The sequence below is a fragment of the Spea bombifrons genome, chromosome 4 (genome assembly GCF_027358695.1).
Source record: "Spea bombifrons isolate aSpeBom1 chromosome 4, aSpeBom1.2.pri, whole genome shotgun sequence".
In the NCBI taxonomy this organism is placed as follows: Eukaryota; Metazoa; Chordata; class Amphibia; order Anura; family Pelobatidae; genus Spea; species Spea bombifrons.
The window spans coordinates 22,111,215-22,124,624 of NC_071090.1; positions in this window are offsets into that span (position 1 = coordinate 22,111,215).

A 13,410-nucleotide genomic window follows, 5' to 3' on the forward strand; every position below is an offset into this window, starting at 1 on the left:
GATTTCCGGGGCCATGTACAGGAATGTTCCACATTCTCCGTCTGTTTCTGCTGTTCCAAAAATACCTTCTGCAACAAGACCGAAATCGCAGATCTTCGCATGGCCCCCTCCGTCAAGCAAGATGTTTTCCGGCTTCAGGTCTCGATGTATAACGCCCCGAGCGTGGAGGAACTGGATGCCACAGATGATTTCAGCTGAATAAAATGCAGCTGTGGTCTCGGTGAGGCAGCCCACCCTATTCATATATGACTGGAGGCTTCCACCAGACATATATTCCATTACAAATAATCCGCAGGTCTCAGTTTGGAAGGCTGCATATCCGTGACACAGGAATGGGCTGTCTCGAGCCATCTCCAGCATCCTCCTCTCTTTAAGTAAGTCTTGGGGGTTTATGGCTTTCTTGCGGATGGCTTTGACCGCTACCATGGAATTTCTTCTAGGTACAGAAGCCAACATGACCTTTCCAAACGATCCTTCTCCCAGCACCGAATGGAAGGTGAAGCCGGAGAGCGTCATGGGGAGAAGGCTCCGAAATCTTTTCGCAGTAAGACTGCTTTCCTCCATACTCCTGCGTGTTTTCATGGGAACCTTTCCCCTTCTGCGCTCCTCCAGATGTTCCCCTGCTCTTTCTTTCTCCTGCTGCCTCAGACTCTGTCTGCTTTTCTCGCTGTATCTACACCGCTTTTTCTCATGTTCCGAGCTGCCTGTGCTGGTTCTTGGGCGTTTTGTTGTCTTATTTGCCCTGAGACACAGGCTGCTCTCCTCTCTCTCATTCGGAGTACGTTTGGTCCTCTTCCTCTCTCTCCCTCTTTCTTCCTGAGTATTGCTACTCTCTTTCTTCTCTTTGAGGACAGGGACTCTACTGGCCAAGTGCTCCTTGTTCTGATCCTTACTCCTTTTTGCGGTGTTAGCGGAAGATGTTTTCACTCGTTTGAAAAGCTTCCTCAGTTTTCTGGGGCAGCATCTCTTTCCAATCCACCTTAGTCCAAGGAGGAGACAACACTCCCCCATAGCTTTCCTTTTAAAAGGTTCCTCTTTTAATTCTCAAGAATCTCTGATGTTGTTGGTAACAACACTTCAAGTCTGCTATGAATAGCTGCTTACAAGTGCCGGGCGCCCAACTACACTGAGTAAACAGGTGAACGTTCTCCTGCTTCACAGTGGCAGTGATGTCACTATTCACTGTGAGGTGACAAAGAGGACTCTTCTGCTTAACTGCTTTATGGATGTAAATACTCTAGTGGATTTCTTTAAAAAAAAAAATCTTTTGAAAATTCATATAAAATGACCAGGGTGTTAATGTTTGTTGAATTTACATTAGACTTACACGTTACTTTAAATCCTTGAAACTCTAATAACATCCGAGCTGCTGCAAAACTCATCCGCTCAGCTATTCACATTTAACAAAGTAACTGAACACATCACCATAAAGCAGCAGCAGCAGCAGCCGCAGCCGTGGAATATGTATGTTTGTGTAATGTGTTTAACAGAGAAATATTCCTGCACATATTTAGAATATTACATTAATGAAAGAAGTCCTTTAGGCGCAACATGGGTGCAGGTGCAATTTATGGAGGTGCAGAGTGGGTGCAATTTGGCGCTATATAAATAAAAGATCATCATAATAAGTTTTTTTTTTTCTTTATTATGGGTGCAGTGGAAATTTATGTGGGTCCACAAAACCCTGGTGGGTTTTGCCCTGGCTGCACTTTAGCTTGTTTTTTTTTAAATGAGCATAATAGGAGGTTAAAGTCTAACACAACAAGACTTCAATGTTTTGTAATCACACCGTTTAGGACCCCACAGAGAGTCATCTAAAGAACGGATATTAATGGCACCCAACATTTTTCTATTTTTTAGTTAATTCACTATAATATTTAATATACTGTATTGGCCCGACTACAGGCCGCAAGTTTTTCCTATAATCAGGGTTTAGCGCAGGGATTCACAATTCCTATCTCCCAAAGCCCAGGACATGCAGTTCCAGGCGCTGGGCAGGTGCAGGGGAACTGGATCCCTCTCTCTGGCAGCCAGTGTTATAACCTTCCGGTGCTCCACCATAGAAGACCTGGCGGAAGTGCCGGCCAGCAGTAGAGGAGGTTGTCTGCACGCATGGAACAGACGTCCCCCAGCTGCCTCCAGTAGACACCAGGGAGTACGGAGGAAAGCCTGGAGATGCACTGGTAAGTCGGGGGGGGGCAGAGTGGCTTATCTAGGGGGGCTAAATATATAAGTAAGATGCACTATGATTAAAAGGGGGACCTTAAAATGGTTATTGGTTTTCCACGTTTCTGTTTGTATATAACATATGCTGCCTAACTGCATAATAGATCCCAAAATGTGTTAAAATACATGTGTTCCTTATAATAATAGTTTGTTAGATAAAATACTGTTTTACTACGACCCATAATCGGGCCAATGCGGTGTATGTGTGTATATATCTATATCTTTATATCTATATATATATACCCCGCATTTGCTCAATTATAAGACGATCCCCAACATTTGAATATTCATTTAGGAAAAAAAGAAAAAGCCTGAATATAAGACTACCCTAGAGGGAAAAAAAGTTTTACTAGTAAATATTAATTCTCATGTAAACTATTTTTTCCTATTTAATAAAAGCTATGATTGAGAAAAATGCATTTTTAGTTTTTATGTCCTTCTATTTGCCAACCTGCCCCCCCCAGAAATGCTTTATACCCCTTTATATGCCACTCTACCCCCAGATATGCCCTATACACCCCTATATGCCACTCAGCCTCCCTGATATGCCTCTTGACCCCCTATTTGCCACTCTGCCCCCCAGATATGCCTTATACACGCCTACATACCACTCTGACTCCCTGGTTTTTCTTTTAACCCCCTATATGCCACTCTGCCTCCCTGAGCAATGGGCTCCTCTGGCATCAACCAATAAAGGACAGGTTTCCTTTTTATATGTAGACAATTAAGCCAAGTCATTCATTGCTGTACTACAAAAAATAATTTCTAATATCCTTATACATTCCAACAGCATGGGATACCTCCAGAAGGTAGCAAGATGTCGAAGGGTTGCTGTGGAGCTGGGATCCAGATACACCGAGAAATTATTTTATTAGAAGATACAGAAGTAACCGGGTATGTGATTTGCCCAAAATATTAGCCCTCTTTTTCAGTGTTGAATAAACCTTTCTTAGGTTAAGAATACAGACATTTAATCATTTTCGTAATTCAAATTTCAGTTTAAACTGTGTTTAAAAGGAAAATATACCCCTTAGCCAATAATATATTTGTGAACATGATCAAGCACTTTAGGGATGGACATTCCCAGTGTTTTCCATGTAATTGCCTTTTAATGCATTTGATAGAATTTTAGGATTCATTTAAACTTATGCACAAAGTAACAAAATCAAGCTGGTGTAACTGACTATTGTAGCTGGAAACGGCTGATTGTTACAATGGAATATCTTTATAGGCATACAGAGGCCCTTTATCACTCCCATCACTACTGTGTTCCAATGGCACGTTGTGTTTGCTGATCGAAGTTTCCGTTTTAAAGTCTAATTGATCATTAGAAAGCCTTTTGCAATTATGTTACAGACAGAAATGTCCTTGCTTTCCATGAAAACAGCGTGAGTGGCCCCAAACTTTTGAATGGTAGTAAAGGGTCAGTCCCTCCTTCAAATCCAATTACAATTAAATTGAAATTAAAAGTATAATCTTTCTTTGAAATTTTTCCCCATGTACATAGATCACTATCAATAGGCCACTGAATCAAAACTCTTGCCAAAGCCCTGCCCCTTAATATGCCTGTTTTATACACTACATATGGGTAGAGATTAAGGATAGCTGCTAATGACGAGCCATGTTAATTCGGCTTGGCGATTGCGAGTTATTGGTTTAATGTGCAAAGGCAAGAGGTTATGATGTGATGGTGTTAATAGTGCATTGTTACAGGCTGGCACATCTGTGAGGGTAATAGCATTAACACATCCATAGTCAAATGTATACATATAGGTCCAAATCATTGACAACAATACTTGTTATGTCACCACAGATATCACATGAATTAAGTTACATTGGGGCCATATAAAGTGGGTTGCTTAAAATTCGGTTTTATTTGGGACATTCCTGTCTCCATAAATTACAATACACAAACTCTGTATGATGTCTTAAACGCAGAAGCTCTATTGTGAGGTTATAGCTATGTAAACAATGGTACCTGTAGTTATAGAACACGAAGGAAACAATAACAAAAATGTAGGTGTTTCTCAAATTTATTATGATTTTATGATGTTACTTGGAAACAACCGATCTTAATACACTTGGCCAGGGCTCCATCCATCCTTCAGGCCATCCAGTCTGGAGTGACAAAGGAAAAGCCAGAAAGACTCTGGCTGCCTGATGAAGAGGACGTGCAAGATGCAGAGGACATGTCACATGAAGAGGACATGTAAGATGAAGAGTCCTCTGTGGTGTCCAAATCTAATGGAATCTCCTGGAGTGTCTGCAAGCGGAGATTTGGTGTTGATGGCTGGTACGGGGGAGTTGAACGGCGGCTCTCTATATCCTCCCACTCAATGTTCTGGAAGAATGGATGCCGCCTGATACATCCTGCGATCCCGAGGCGATACTGAGGATCTTTCCTCAAAAGATGCTTCAAGATGTCACCAGCTTCTTCAGAGAGCCGTTCGATATACCGGGGTCTTTCATGTAGAATGGAATAGATTATATGGAATGGTAAAGCCCCGTTAAGCATCTGGAATAGCATCACCCCAAAGGACCACCAGTCCACAGCAACACCGTATGTTTGGTTGTTATGGATTTCCGGGGCCATGTACAGGAATGTTCCACATTCTCCGTCTGTTTCTGCTGTTCCAAAAATACCTTCTGCAACAAGACCGAAATCGCAGATCTTCGCATGGCCCCCTCCGTCAAGCAAGATGTTTTCCGGCTTCAGGTCTCGATGTATAACGCCCCGAGCGTGGAGGAACTGGATGCCACAGATGATTTCAGCTGAATAAAATGCAGCTGTGGTCTCGGTGAGGCAGCCCACCCTATTCATATATGACTGGAGGCTTCCACCAGACATATATTCCATTACAAATAATCCGCAGGTCTCAGTTTGGAAGGCTGCATATCCGTGACACAGGAATGGGCTGTCTCGAGCCATCTCCAGCATCCTCCTCTCTTTAAGTAAGTCTTGGGGGTTTATGGCTTTCTTGCGGATGGCTTTGACCGCTACCATGGAATTTCTTCTAGGTACAGAAGCCAACATGACCTTTCCAAACGATCCTTCTCCCAGCACCGAATGGAAGGTGAAGCCGGAGAGCGTCATGGGGAGAAGGCTCCGAAATCTTTTCGCAGTAAGACTGCTTTCCTCCATACTCCTGCGTGTTTTCATGGGAACCTTTCCCCTTCTGCGCTCCTCCAGATGTTCCCCTGCTCTTTCTTTCTCCTGCTGCCTCAGACTCTGTCTGCTTTTCTCGCTGTATCTACACCGCTTTTTCTCATGTTCCGAGCTGCCTGTGCTGGTTCTTGGGCGTTTTGTTGTCTTATTTGCCCTGAGACACAGGCTGCTCTCCTCTCTCTCATTCGGAGTACGTTTGGTCCTCTTCCTCTCTCTCCCTCTTTCTTCCTGAGTATTGCTACTCTCTTTCTTCTCTTTGAGGACAGGGACTCTACTGGCCAAGTGCTCCTTGTTCTGATCCTTACTCCTTTTTGCGGTGTTAGCGGAAGATGTTTTCACTCGTTTGAAAAGCTTCCTCAGTTTTCTGGGGCAGCATCTCTTTCCAATCCACCTTAGTCCAAGGAGGAGACAACACTCCCCCATAGCTTTCCTTTTAAAAGGTTCCTCTTTTAATTCTCAAGAATCTCTGATGTTGTTGGTAACAACACTTCAAGTCTGCTATGAATAGCTGCTTACAAGTGCCGGGCGCCCAACTACACTGAGTAAACAGGTGAACGTTCTCCTGCTTCACAGTGGCAGTGATGTCACTATTCACTGTGAGGTGACAAAGAGGACTCTTCTGCTTAACTGCTTTATGGATGTAAATACTCTAGTGGATTTCTTTAAAAAAAAAAATCTTTTGAAAATTCATATAAAATGACCAGGGTGTTAATGTTTGTTGAATTTACATTAGACTTACACGTTACTTTAAATCCTTGAAACTCTAATAACATCCGAGCTGCTGCAAAACTCATCCGCTCAGCTATTCACATTTAACAAAGTAACTGAACACATCACCATAAAGCAGCAGCAGCAGCAGCCGCAGCCGTGGAATATGTATGTTTGTGTAATGTGTTTAACAGAGAAATATTCCTGCACATATTTAGAATATTACATTAATGAAAGAAGTCCTTTAGGCGCAACATGGGTGCAGGTGCAATTTATGGAGGTGCAGAGTGGGTGCAATTTGGCGCTATATAAATAAAAGATCATCATAATAAGTTTTTTTTTTTCTTTATTATGGGTGCAGTGGAAATTTATGTGGGTCCACAAAACCCTGGTGGGTTTTGCCCTGGCTGCACTTTAGCTTGTTTTTTTTTAAATGAGCATAATAGGAGGTTAAAGTCTAACACAACAAGACTTCAATGTTTTGTAATCACACCGTTTAGGACCCCACAGAGAGTCATCTAAAGAACGGATATTAATGGCACCCAACATTTTTCTATTTTTTAGTTAATTCACTATAATATTTAATATACTGTATTGGCCCGACTACAGGCCGCAAGTTTTTCCTATAATCAGGGTTTAGCGCAGGGATTCACAATTCCTATCTCCCAAAGCCCAGGACATGCAGTTCCAGGCGCTGGGCAGGTGCAGGGGAACTGGATCCCTCTCTCTGGCAGCCAGTGTTATAACCTTCCGGTGCTCCACCATAGAAGACCTGGCGGAAGTGCCGGCCAGCAGTAGAGGAGGTTGTCTGCACGCATGGAACAGACGTCCCCCAGCTGCCTCCAGTAGACACCAGGGAGTACGGAGGAAAGCCTGGAGATGCACTGGTAAGTCGGGGGGGGGCAGAGTGGCTTATCTAGGGGGGCTAAATATATAAGTAAGATGCACTATGATTAAAAGGGGGACCTTAAAATGGTTATTGGTTTTCCACGTTTCTGTTTGTATATAACATATGCTGCCTAACTGCATAATAGATCCCAAAATGTGTTAAAATACATGTGTTCCTTATAATAATAGTTTGTTAGATAAAATACTGTTTTACTACGACCCATAATCGGGCCAATGCGGTGTATGTGTGTATATATCTATATCTATATATCTATATATATATACCCCGCATTTGCTCAATTATAAGACGATCCCCAACATTTGAATATTCATTTAGGAAAAAAAGAAAAAGCCTGAATATAAGACTACCCTAGAGGGAAAAAAAGTTTTACTAGTAAATATTAATTCTCATGTAAACTATTTTTTCCTATTTAATAAAAGCTATGATTGAGAAAAATGCATTTTTAGTTTTTATGTCCTTCTATTTGCCAACCTGCCCCCCCCAGAAATGCTTTATACCCCTTTATATGCCACTCTACCCCCAGATATGCCCTATACACCCCTATATGCCACTCAGCCTCCCTGATATGCCTCTTGACCCCCTATTTGCCACTCTGCCCCCCAGATATGCCTTATACACGCCTACATACCACTCTGACTCCCTGGTTTTTCTTTTAACCCCCTATATGCCACTCTGCCTCCCTGAGCAATGGGCTCCTCTGGCATCAACCAATAAAGGACAGGTTTCCTTTTTATATGTAGACAATTAAGCCAAGTCATTCATTGCTGTACTACAAAAAATAATTTCTAATATCCTTATACATTCCAACAGCATGGGATACCTCCAGAAGGTAGCAAGATGTCGAAGGGTTGCTGTGGAGCTGGGATCCAGATACACCGAGAAATTATTTTATTAGAAGATACAGAAGTAACCGGGTATGTGATTTGCCCAAAATATTAGCCCTCTTTTTCAGTGTTGAATAAACCTTTCTTAGGTTAAGAATACAGACATTTAATCATTTTCGTAATTCAAATTTCAGTTTAAACTGTGTTTAAAAGGAAAATATACCCCTTAGCCAATAATATATTTGTGAACATGATCAAGCACTTTAGGGATGGACATTCCCAGTGTTTTCCATGTAATTGCCTTTTAATGCATTTGATAGAATTTTAGGATTCATTTAAACTTATGCACAAAGTAACAAAATCAAGCTGGTGTAACTGACTATTGTAGCTGGAAACGGCTGATTGTTACAATGGAATATCTTTATAGGCATACAGAGGCCCTTTATCACTCCCATCACTACTGTGTTCCAATGGCACGTTGTGTTTGCTGATCGAAGTTTCCGTTTTAAAGTCTAATTGATCATTAGAAAGCCTTTTGCAATTATGTTACAGACAGAAATGTCCTTGCTTTCCATGAAAACAGCGTGAGTGGCCCCAAACTTTTGAATGGTAGTAAAGGGTCAGTCCCTCCTTCAAATCCAATTACAATTAAATTGAAATTAAAAGTATAATCTTTCTTTGAAATTTTTCCCCATGTACATAGATCACTATCAATAGGCCACTGAATCAAAACTCTTGCCAAAGCCCTGCCCCTTAATATGCCTGTTTTATACACTACATATGGGTAGAGATTAAGGATAGCTGCTAATGACGAGCCATGTTAATTCGGCTTGGCGATTGCGAGTTATTGGTTTAATGTGCAAAGGCAAGAGGTTATGATGTGATGGTGTTAATAGTGCATTGTTACAGGCTGGCACATCTGTGAGGGTAATAGCATTAACACATCCATAGTCAAATGTATACATATAGGTCCAAATCATTGACAACAATACTTGTTATGTCACCACAGATATCACATGAATTAAGTTACATTGGGGCCATATAAAGTGGGTTGCTTAAAATTCGGTTTTATTTGGGACATTCCTGTCTCCATAAATTACAATACACAAACTCTGTATGATGTCTTAAACGCAGAAGCTCTATTGTGAGGTTATAGCTATGTAAACAATGGTACCTGTAGTTATAGAACACGAAGGAAACAATAACAAAAATGTAGGTGTTTCTCAAATTTATTATGATTTTATGATGTTACTTGGAAACAACCGATCTTAATACACTTGGCCAGGGCTCCATCCATCCTTCAGGCCATCCAGTCTGGAGTGACAAAGGAAAAGCCAGAAAGACTCTGGCTGCCTGATGAAGAGGACGTGCAAGATGCAGAGGACATGTCACATGAAGAGGACATGTAAGATGAAGAGTCCTCTGTGGTGTCCAAATCTAATGGAATCTCCTGGAGTGTCTGCAAGCGGAGATTTGGTGTTGATGGCTGGTACGGGGGAGTTGAACGGCGGCTCTCTATATCCTCCCACTCAATGTTCTGGAAGAATGGATGCCGCCTGATACATCCTGCGATCCCGAGGCGATACTGAGGATCTTTCCTCAAAAGATGCTTCAAGATGTCACCAGCTTCTTCAGAGAGCCGTTCGATATACCGGGGTCTTTCATGTAGAATGGAATAGATTATATGGAATGGTAAAGCCCCGTTAAGCATCTGGAATAGCATCACCCCAAAGGACCACCAGTCCACAGCAACACCGTATGTTTGGTTGTTATGGATTTCCGGGGCCATGTACAGGAATGTTCCACATTCTCCGTCTGTTTCTGCTGTTCCAAAAATACCTTCTGCAACAAGACCGAAATCGCAGATCTTCGCATGGCCCCCTCCGTCAAGCAAGATGTTTTCCGGCTTCAGGTCTCGATGTATAACGCCCCGAGCGTGGAGGAACTGGATGCCACAGATGATTTCAGCTGAATAAAATGCAGCTGTGGTCTCGGTGAGGCAGCCCACCCTATTCATATATGACTGGAGGCTTCCACCAGACATATATTCCATTACAAATAATCCGCAGGTCTCAGTTTGGAAGGCTGCATATCCGTGACACAGGAATGGGCTGTCTCGAGCCATCTCCAGCATCCTCCTCTCTTTAAGTAAGTCTTGGGGGTTTATGGCTTTCTTGCGGATGGCTTTGACCGCTACCATGGAATTTCTTCTAGGTACAGAAGCCAACATGACCTTTCCAAACGATCCTTCTCCCAGCACCGAATGGAAGGTGAAGCCGGAGAGCGTCATGGGGAGAAGGCTCCGAAATCTTTTCGCAGTAAGACTGCTTTCCTCCATACTCCTGCGTCTTTTCATGGGAACCTTTCCCCTTCTGCGCTCCTCCAGATGTTCCCCTGCTCTTTCTTTCTCCTGCTGCCTCAGACTCTGTCTGCTTTTCTCGCTGTATCTACACCGCTTTTTCTCATGTTCCGAGCTGCCTGTGCTGGTTCTTGGGCGTTTTGTTTTCTTATTTGCCCTGAGACACAGGCTGCTCTCCTCTCTCTCATTCGGAGTACGTTTGGTCCTCTTCCTCTCTCTCCCTCTTTCTTCCTGAGTATTGCTACTCTCTTTCTTCTCTTTGAGGACAGGGACTCTACTGGCCAAGTGCTCCTTGTTCTGATCCTTACTCCTTTTTGCGGTGTTAGCGGAAGATGTTTTCACTCGTTTGAAAAGCTTCCGCAGTTTTCTGGGGCAGCATCTCTTTCCAATCCACCTTAGTCCAAGGAGGAGACAACACTCCCCCATAGCTTTCCTTTTAAAAGGTTCCTCTTTTAATTCTCAAGAATCTCTGATGTTGTTGGTAACAACACTTCAAGTCTGCTATGAATAGCTGCTTACAAGTGCCGGGCGCCCAACTACACTGAGTAAACAGGTGAACGTTCTCCTGCTTAACAGTGGCAGTGATGTCACTATTCACTGTGAGGTGACAAAGAGGACTCTTCTGCTTAACTGCTTTATGGATGTAAATACTCTAGTGGATTTCTTTAAAAAAAAAAATAAAATCTTTTAAAAATTCATATAAAATGACCAGGGTGTTAATGTTTGTTGAATTTACATTAGACTTACACGTTACTTTAAATCCTTGAAACTCTAATAACATCCGAGCTGCTGCAAAACTCATCCGCTCAGCTATTCACATGTAACAAAGTAACTGAACACATCACCATAAAGCAGCAGCAGCAGCAGCCGCAGCCGTGGAATATGTATGTTTGTGTAATGTGTTTAACAGAGAAATATTCCTGCACATATTTAGAATATTACATTAATGAAAGAAGTCCTTTAGGCGCAACATGGGTGCAGGTGCAATTTATGGAGGTGCAGAGTGGGTGCAATTTGGCGCTATATAAATAAAAGATCATCATAATAAGTTTTTTTTTTTTTCTTTATTATGGGTGCAGTGGAAATTTATGTGGGTCCACAAAACCCTGGTGGGTTTTGCCCTGGCTGCACTTTAGCTTGTTTTTTTTTTAAATGAGCATAATAGGAGGTTAAAGTCTAACACAACAAGACTTCAATGTTTTGTAATCACACCGTTTAGGACCCCACAGAGAGTCATCTAAAGACCGGATATATTTATGGCACCCAACATTTTTCTTTTTTTTTAGTTAATTCACTATAATATTTAATATACTGTATTGGCCCGACTACAGGCCGCAAGTTTTTCCTATAATCAGGGTTTAGCGCAGGGATTCACAATTCCTATCTCCCAAAGCCCAGGACATGCAGTTCCAGGCGCTGGGCAGGTGCAGGGGAACTGGATCCCTCTCTCTGGCAGCCAGTGTTATAACCTTCCGGTGCTCCACCATAGAAGACCCGGCGGAAGTGCCGGCCAGCAGTAGAGGAGGTTGTCTGCACGCATGGAACAGACGTCCCCCAGCTGCCTCCAGTAGACACCAGGGAGTACGGAGGAAAGCCTGGAGATGCACTGGTATGTCGGGGGGGGGCAGAGTGGCTTATCTAGGGGGGCTAAATATATAAGTAAGATGCACTATGATTAAAAGGGGGACCTTAAAATGGTTATTGGTTTTCCACGTTTCTGTTTGTATATAACATATGCTGCCTAACTGCATAATAGATCTCAAAATGTGTTAAAATACATGTGTTCCTTATAATAATAGTTTGTTAGATAAAATACTGTTTTACTACGACCCATAATCGGGCCAATGCGGTGTATGTGTGTATATATCTATATCTATATATCTATATATATACCCCGCATTTGCTCAATTATAAGACGATCCCCAACATTTGAATATTCATTTAGGAAAAAAAGAAAAAGCCTGAATATAAGACTACCCTAGAGGGAAAAAAAGTTTTACTAGTAAATATTAATTCTCATGTAAACTATTTTTTCCTATTTAATAAAAGCTATGATTGAGAAAAATGCATTTTTAGTTTTTATGTCCTTCTATTTGCCAACCTGCCCCCCCCCCCCAGAAATGCTTTATACCCCTTTATATGCCACTCTACCCCCAGATATGCCCTATACACCCCTATATGCCACTCAGCCTCCCTGATATGCCTCTTGACCCCCTATTTGCCGCTCTGCCCCCCAGATATGCCTTATACACGCCTACATACCACTCTGACTCCCTGGTTTTTCTTTTAACCCCCTATATGCCACTCTGCCTCCCTGAGCAATGGGCTCCTCTGGCATCAACCAATAAAGGACAGGTTTCCTTTTTATATGTAGACAATTAAGCCAAGTCATTCATTGCTGTACTACAAAAAATAATTTCTAATATCCTTATACATTCCAACAGCATGGGATACCTCCAGAAGGTAGCAGGATGTCGAAGGGTTGCTGTGGAGCTAGGATCCAGATACACCGAGAAATTATTTTATTAGAAGATACAGAAGTAACCGGGTATGTGGTTTGCCCAAAATATTAGCCCTCTTTTTCAGTGTTGAATAAACCTTTCTTAGGTTAAGAATACAGACATTTAATCATTTTCGTAATTCAAATTTCAGTTTAAACTGTGTTTAAAAGGAAAATATACCCCTTAGCCAATAATATATTTGTGAACATGATCAATCACTTTAGGGATGGACATTCCCAGTGTTTTCCATGTAATTGCCTTTTAATGCATTTGATAAAATTTTAGGATTCATTTAAACTTATGCACAAAGTAACAAAATCAAGCTGGTGTAACTGACTATTGTAGCTGGAAACGGCTGATTGTTACAATGGAATATCTTTATAGGCATACAGAGGCCCTTTATCACTCCCATCACTACTGTGTTCCAATGGCACGTTGTGTTTGCTGATCGAAGTTTCCGTTTTAAAGTCTAATTGATCATTAGAAAGCCTTTTGCAATTATGTTACAGACAGAAATGTCCTTGCTTTCCATGAAAACAGCATGAGTGGCCCCAAACTTTTGAATGGTAGTAAAGGGTCAGTCCCTCCTTCAAATCCAATTACAATTAAATTGAAATTAAAAGTATAATCTTTCTTTGAAATTTTTCCCCATGTACATAGATCACTATCAATAGGCCACTGAATCAAAACTCTTGCCAAAGCCTTCCCCCTTAATA